Genomic DNA, 8,527 nt, shown 5'->3' with positions numbered 1-8,527 from the left:
ATACGGTAAAATTGTAAAAAACACCTGTCTGACCAAAGTCACAGTGTAGGACGTTTCCAAGTTAAAACCACGGTCAACTGAATTAATCTACACTCAATGTATATGTTCATTCGTAATTTGGGGGTTAAATATAAGAAGAGCTGATTTCTTGGATGAGATTTTCTGATTAAGACAACTTGTAAGCTTTTTAAAGATCATTGCTGCCTCTACTGAACTCACTTCTAGGAAAAACATAAAATTGATCAAAGAAAATCTAACTCATGGGAAAAGTGTTATGGGAAACTATGATAGATTTCCATGTATTACACAGAGGACATCTTACATATTACACAGAGGATCAAGCTGGATATTCTGCATACATATTGCAGAGTGTACAATACTGCTCCTTTCAGTAGCAAAAGGCTCCAGTGAGGCAACAGAGCAACATCTGTTTTCATCACAGTATTCGTGATGGTGAGCTGGCCACTCACTGGCCCTTAGTAAATATCAATTCAAGACACTTCAGATTATAAGAGAAACACTTTGCTTGCTAAGAATCCAACTCTATCAGAAGGAATGGCTAAAAGTCACTTTCTGCCTTTATCATGGATTTGGTCAGTTCAGATTAAATTCTGATATTTGGAATTAGCAAATTTTCTGAACCAGGTTTATGTGAAACTTGTTTCTCTCCTGTCTTCAAACATTTATATTTCATATGTGGCATCTTTTCAAACTCTTCTAACTAATAATGCCAGTAAACTCCTAATTTCCTTTATTTAAATATACTGATCAGAAAATTCTCATCTTTCTACTTTAAATCTTTGGAAAAAACCTCAAACTCTGCTATTTAATATAAATAAGAACTAGTTTTAACCCTTCTGTTATTAATAGTTATTTTCAATTTTCCTATTTTTTCTCTCTCCTCCAAGAATCTGAATTGTTTTTCTTTGGTCTATGTAACAAAAATGTAACCACTTATTATTGAGTTTCTGCCGTTTTTGAAATTAAGAAAAAAACCTCACACATTTAGAAGAATATGATTTAATGCTATTTTCCTCTTCAAATAAATGTCCTTAACATCAGCTACATGTGAAACATGCCTCACACTCTTAGCGTGAGTAGATGTAGACTTCAGAGGCATACGTTGTGTACACATGGCAAATTTACTGACTTGTTTGACCTGATGACCTATGTATTACAAGGGAGGGTTCCAATGGAGTTGTGGGAGTGCATGTGCCATTTGAATGACAATGATATTAAATAGAACCATCAGTAAAGCAATGAAAATTCTCCCCAACTATCTAGATGCTCTCCCCATTCCCAGCAGCAAGGGCCTTTTAACTGCTCTGCTCTAACTACTCTTTCCAAAAAGGAAGAGTATTATGAAAGAAGAGATATTGACCTCCCTTTCTAGCTCATCTGCCCTCCGTGACTAGTTTTCAACAGCAGCTTGTAGACAAAAAACCAACACCTTGACATTTCAAGGAATCTTAGTGCTTGCTCAACTATTTTGCATCTAATGACTCTTGGATAAACATATCTAGGATTGGTTTCTGCCTCCTAAATATATGAAGTATTTATGTGAGAGAAAATCAGCAAGGATATGAACTAAATCATCTCAAAGATCCCTGCGAATCTGTCTCTCCATTCCTTGAAGACAGTCCAATTTATGTGCAAACATGAATAAAAATGTAAGTTTCTTTTAGATCATCAACTCTGCAAATAAATTTTATATATCCCATTTCCTTATCTATTGTGTGCTGAGTAAAAAGCCAAATTCTTAACCAGCCACATCGGGCCTTCTAAATTTTAAACAAAAACTATACTCTTTTTGGAAGGCCCTTTGTGACGAATCTGTTTGTGGCATGCAATTACAATTTGCATATACATGATTTTGAAAATAATTTAATATATTAACATCAACATACAGACCCAAGAAAATCCTGTCATTATTAGAAATTGAAGAAACCAATGAACACAATCCCTACAAGACAGAAGAACAACCCACAGGCTAGAAGGATGCTTTACAGAGAGGGTCACCACCGTGTTTGGACAGGTAGTAAGGCAGAGGGAACATCAATGAAAGCCTTAGCTTATTGGGGGAAAGGGAACTGGACAGAAGCAAGAGAATTCCTTGTAAAAACAATCAGCAACATCAGGACAAAGTAGTCTCCACTGGCCACCGATCATGCCTCCTTCTTTTTGATGATCAGTGGTCCCACATTGTCTCCAGTTTTTTCATTGTGTTTTGTGTGGGCACCATCGCAGTACGGGAACTTCTTGGACCTCCAACAGCGGCAGTACACAGCTTTGTCTCCCAAGTCTTCCATGTCAAATGCGTGCACTACCTTGGGGTTGTCTTTCTGGATGGTAAGGTTGACCATGGACCTGTAGCGTTTTTCTTTCACCAGAAACTTTTTGTAAGCTAGGTATCCTACCACAGCAGTCCCAGCAGCCAGTGCCACAGCTGCGATGCACTCCACTCGCACCGACAGGTTGGAATGCAGGCCCATAGCGGCGCCGGCGCTCCACGGGGGGATATGGGCGGGGGAGAAGGGGTGCCACCGCAACCTCGAGCCTGCCGGCCCTCACCGCACACCGGAGCTCGCTCCGCCCGCCGTCTGCGGACCCTGACGCTCTGGAGGCGACTCCCAAACTTAACATTTGTGATGTATACTTCATGACTTAACTATAGAGAGAGTAGTTAGAACTCCATTTCAGTCCAATCAGCAGAATGAAATATATGCAATCATTCTAGCTCTTATAATCCAGGAGATATAAATATAATATCTGATTTGGTATATTGTGTGGTACAAAGGATTGCCACAGCCCAAATAAAATAATTATATATATATATATATATATATATATATATATATATATATATATATATATATATATATAAAATCAGCTCTTTAAGGAACTTCAAGAATAAGTGAGAAAGCATCTAGGTAAAGTTTATATCTTGCATGTCCATTCTCATAGTGGACTTCCAGGTCCTATTTTTATGGAAATTCAAAGGCAGATAGCCTTCTAACCATGTTGCCCAAACTCCTTTATTTCACAAAGCCTAAGAATCTCATTCTAAATATCATGAGGCTGCTCAAGCTTTATGTTTACAATTTGGAATAACAAGAGAGAAAGCTAGGAACATAGTAAAAGCCTGTCCAGCTTGCCTTCCTTTCCACACCCTCTCACTGACTCCAGGGAAGAACCCTTGTGGATTAAGACCCAATGAAATTTGGCAAATGGATGTGACCTATTATAAATCTTTTGGTCTTTTATCCATGTTGGTGTAGATACTTTTTCAGGATTCACTTTTTCAATATTAGCAAGAAAAGAGACAGCCTGAGTGGTCACTGAATTCCTTATACAAGCATTTGCAATAATGGGTGTGCCACAAGTAATAAAAACAGATAATGGACCTGCATATACTTCTAAACATTTTGTACACTTTTGTGCACAGTATAAGATTTTACACACCACTGGCATACCCTTTAATCCTCAAGGACAGGCAATAATAGAGAGGAGAAACAGAAACATTAAGATGCTCCTCCAAAAACAAAAGAAAGGGGGAGCCACAGGCAACCCCCAGAAAGCTTCTAAATTTAGCTCTTTATACTATTAACTTGGTGATTTTTGATAAAGATGTACTGGCTCCAGCAGACAAATTTTATAACCCACCAAAAGGGTAGTGTCCAGTACGAGCAGCTCCACTATCTTTAGATAATCAACAGGTGATGTGGAGAGATCCAGAAAGTGGTGAATGGAAGAGACCAGATAGGTTAACTGCTTGTGGGAGAGGATTTCCTTGTATCTCTACAGATGAAGAAGAAATCAGATGGGTGCCAACGAGCATTATTCACCTTGTCCATTGGAGAGAGATGGAGCAGACCCTTGAAACAAAGGAGAAGTCCCAAGAAACATCTGGTAGTTCCATCGCTGATTGTGCCCACCACTGAAAGAACATGGCCATTATGGCAATTGACTTATGGACAACAAAATTGTTGGAATTCAAAACCCTCAGGAATCATTGGAAACCTTGAAAGATGATAAGACTGTTGTAGGACTTGAAAACCCTCAGGAATCATTGGATTTTCTGAGAAATGATAAGACTATTGCAGGACTTCAAAAGCTGCAGGAATCAATGGATTCCCTAACACATAAAAAGTCTATTGCAGGACTTCAAAAATTTGCAGATATCATTTGATTCCCTGACACATGAAGCAATGTACAGTAGATTGGGTTTGGACTATCTCTTGGTTACTGAAGGAGGCATATGTGTGATTGTTGTTTACATATCCTTCTTCTAGGACTTCTGGAAATTTTTCACAACACCATGTGATTTATATTATTTGTTATTTCACTACTTGCATGTACAATTCTTGTTTGTTACACTACATTGAGCCTGCACTGGCTGTGGGAAGAGTCATTACTAATAGCCTGTGCTTTATTGATATGTGCTTGTGTAATACCTCCCATGCTGATGCGTTTGTGCATACCTGTTTCTAGTAAGACCCTTCAGCTCAGAAAGCCACTAACAATATCTGGCTTCACTCCCCACTTCCCTTTGGTGTTTTTCATCTCTCTTCCTGAGAAGTCAGGTAGGCAGTGATCACCTCCTTTCTGGGGGTTCTCAACTCCCTGAGAAGTCAGGGATGGCACGACCACCTGTGTTCTAAAAAAAAAAAAAAAAAAAAAAAAGAAAGAAAGCAGGAAATGTAAAGGGCTGAAACTCTGAACAGGTGCACTTGAAGCTGACAACCAAGCACTTAAGGCTAATTATCTATTGGACAATAACTCTATTAGCATGTTTGGTATTTCTCTTCTTACAGTTAATGATAGCTTAATGTTTGGGGTTAAGCGAATTGTATGGAGGGATTAGGGGGTAGAATGAGACTAGCCAGAGTCACTATTGGAGGACTATGGGAAGGGAGCTTGGTAGAGAGTTTGTGGCAGTCTTGTCCATCCCCTTCACTTCTCCCCCTAAATACCAAGGACTTTTGCTTATCCTGACTCTGGTTGATTCTGAGGCTTCCAGGTGGCTACTGCAGACTTCACATAGATTGGTGAAAAATCAAGATTTGTCAGAACAGGGGTTCTCCTGGTACAACTCAAGATCTAAAAAAAGACTCCAGGACAGAGATTGACCAGTGTGAAGTGCAAACACTTCTAGGCTGGCTCTGCAGAGATACCAAGTGAGGAACACTAAGGCTAGTTGAGTTTGAGTGAACCTCAGTAGGAAACACAGAAACTTTCACCTCCTGGACAACACATGTATCTGGGTCTGAGTCCAGGAAGACTGAATGAACCTCGGCTGATTAGGAATGCCAGGACCAGTTTGCTATAGAGATGAACCCAGGATGAGAAGAAACGAGTATTCAGTGAGTGCAGAAGCATGGAGGCACAGACACTATGGGCCTTTAAAGGACAGATTAACTTTTGATTTAGGATTCCCAGTCAGAGTGTAGAGCTAAAGAAAAGCTAGAGGCATCATCTTTTCAATCCATGGTTAAAAATGCTTACACTAATACTTCTTATTTTAAAAAAATGAATTGGCAAAGAAGAAAGAATTCAACCATTAACATTTATTATGGAAACTTAAGTTAAAAAATCTTCTTCTATCCCAAAGAATAGCATTAAATGACTTCTACCCAAAGAGAATTTACAAAACTCGAAAAAGAATTTTAAAAATCAAATCAGAGACATTGAGGAAACACAAAAATAAATAAATGTCATCCACGAAAAACTATATTGCTTAAAAAAAAACTTAACCAACTAGAAAAGGAGATACAGAGTCTTAAAGATGAAAACAACACTTTGAAAATCATAATTGGGGGGGCAGAGTCAAGATGGTGGAGAAGATACATGGGAACTTCTAGGCTCTCCCTTACTCTCGATACCAATTAATTAATTCAGCCTCAAAAATAATGCTGGGCTGGTGAAAATCATGAAGATTAGAAACCAACTACTTACCAGCTGAAGAGAATCTGGAACTTCTTCAGAAAAGGTCTGTAATGAAGGGAGGGGGAAAAGGACCAGCACAGATGGAGAAAGACTAAGGCTAGCTTACTGTGCCAATCAGGCTGGAGAGGTATCTGGTGTTAGAAAAGCTATTGAGACAGAGAATTCTGACATAGGCTTATATCTCTACTCTGCTTGCAAAAGATCAGACCAGCAGAGAAGTCAAGGCACTTAAAAAAAAAAGAAAAAGAAAAAAACGCCAGAAACTTCCTATAGCTACCCCAAACTGGAAGTGAGGCAGCACAAATTGGGGCAAGCCTTCTGCTTTCCAGGGCTTTTCCTTGGGACAATTAAGAACCTGCAAGGCAGTGGGGGGACACAGTCCAAGGCAACCTCAAATCCCATGGTGGGGGGCTCGGCCCCAGGCAGTGGAACTTCCACAGCAGCAAGGCAGTTGAACTTCCACAGCAGCAAAACCCCCCAACAGAACTGTGCTTCCTGGGGCAGTTCTGTGCACCAGGGCTATTTGCCCGTCAGCTGCTAATATCCATGGCCCCATGGGGAGCTTTGGCCTGGGGTTGCAACACTTTCACTGTTCAGTCTCTAGACTTAGGGCAGTCACAAGGCCACACAATGGGGGTTCTTCACTGGGCACCCCCGCAGCCCGGCTCTGAACCACTTCCAGAGGAGGAGGAGGGAACTCTCTCCCAGAGTTGTACCTTTTCCACCCCATTCACAAGATAGCTGCCTTTCATATTTCTGTTCTGTAGAGGAAGCTGGGAACCCCTTAATCAGAAAGCAGACCCCATAAGTTATAAAAATGAGTAAGAAATTGAAGAGAACAATTGAAAGCTTCTGAATAGAAAAAGAGCGGATCTCTAACCATGAGGAGGCTAAGAGCAGATAGTCTCTAGATAATACCTTGAAGGGGAATGTTACCTGGCCCCCATTATATAACTCTCTCCTAGAAGACACTATTAAAGACCTGAAAAGAGAGTTAGACTATAAATGGGCAAAGGAAAGAGAAGCTATGCTAGAGAGTAACAACGTCCTGAAATTTGAGCTGGAAAAGATAAAGAATTCAAAGGAAATGCAGGGAAACAATATTCGTAAATTGGAAAAGGTTAAAAATTCACAGGAAAGTAGGATTTCTGAATTGGAAAAGATAAAGAACTCTCAAGAAAGTAGGATTTGTGAATTGGAAAAAGAAAATAACTCATTAAAAAAAATTAGTGAAATGGAAAAAAATTCCACAGAGCAAAATAATTTATTTAAAAACTCAATTGGACATATACAAAAAGAACTAAAATTGTGAATGAAGAAAATAACTCATTGAAAATCAGGATGAAACAAATAGAAATGAATGATTCATTGAGACAAAAAAAAATTAGTCAAACAAAATCAAAAAAATGAAAAGCTGGAGAATAATGTTAAATATTTATTGGGAAAATCTATAGACCTGGAAAATAGATATAGGAGAAATAATCTGAGGACCATTGGACTTCCTGAAAATTATGATTTAAAAAAGGTCATAGATTCTATTTTACAGGAAAGCATCAAAAAGAACTGTCCAAGGATAAGAGAAACAGAAGGGAAAATAGGCATTGAAAGAATTCATCGAACAACTTCTGAAAAACACCCTTAAAAACAAAACAAACAAACAAACAAACAAAAAAAATCACGGAATGTTGTGGCTAAGCTGCATAACTAAAACAATAAGGAAAAGATATTGCAAGCAGCCATGAAAAAACAATTCAAATATTGAGGTGCCACAATAAGGGTCACTCAAGACCTGGCTGCATCCATATTAAAGGATTGAAGGACATGGAATCTGATATTCTGAAAGGCAAAAGAACTTGGAATGCAGCCAAAAATAAACTACCGAGTTAAGTTTAGCATTTTCTTCCATGGAGGAAGATGGATATTTAATGAGACAGAGGAACTCCAATTGTTTCTAAGAAAAAAAAAAATCTAAACAAATAATTTGATCTCCAACCACAAAACTCAAGAGAAGCAGAAAAAGGTAAAAGGAACTCTTGAGAACTGTATGTCTGTTGTGGATATACAAAAAATCACGGGTATAATTTGATTTTACTAATATAGCATAAAATAAAGTGGAAGTAGAAAGAGAAAGGTGATAGTATCAGAAAACGGATAAAGGGGAGATAAAAAGAGGGAAAATACATCCCAGGAAGAGGCAAAGAAAATTTACCACATCTCAGGGAATTCAGAAAGGGGGAGAAACATTGTGTGAATCTTACTCTCATCGGAATAGGCTAAAAGAGTTAATAATTGACATACTTGTTTTTCAGAGAATTCTCTCTCACTTCATTAAAAGAGGGGGAAAGGAAAAGGGAAAAGGAAAAGAGAAATAAGATAAGGGTACAAGAAAGGGCAAGGGACTTAAAAGGAGGGGGGAGGATACTAAAAAGGGAGGGCTGCATGACACAAGTTGGGCACATAAGTTTAATACTGCGGAAGGGGTTCAGGGGGCACAAGGGGGAAAATAATCTGGGGAAAATATGATGACAGGAAATACAGAATTAGTAATTTTAACTGTAAATGTGAAAGGGATGAACTCTCC

General features: G+C 38.8%; 1 pseudogene; it reads right to left on the bottom strand.

Moving 5' to 3' along the window:
• Positions 1–1,868: 1,868 nt before the first annotated feature.
• Positions 1,869–2,612, bottom strand: LOC141560977 (CDGSH iron-sulfur domain-containing protein 1 pseudogene; annotated as a pseudogene).
• Between the last annotated feature and the right edge of the window lie 5,915 nt (positions 2,613–8,527).

The sequence above is a fragment of the Sminthopsis crassicaudata genome, chromosome 3, assembly GCF_048593235.1.
Source record: "Sminthopsis crassicaudata isolate SCR6 chromosome 3, ASM4859323v1, whole genome shotgun sequence".
Taxonomy (NCBI): Eukaryota; Metazoa; Chordata; class Mammalia; order Dasyuromorphia; family Dasyuridae; genus Sminthopsis; species Sminthopsis crassicaudata.
This window is presented reverse-complemented; position numbering and strand designations above follow the sequence as displayed.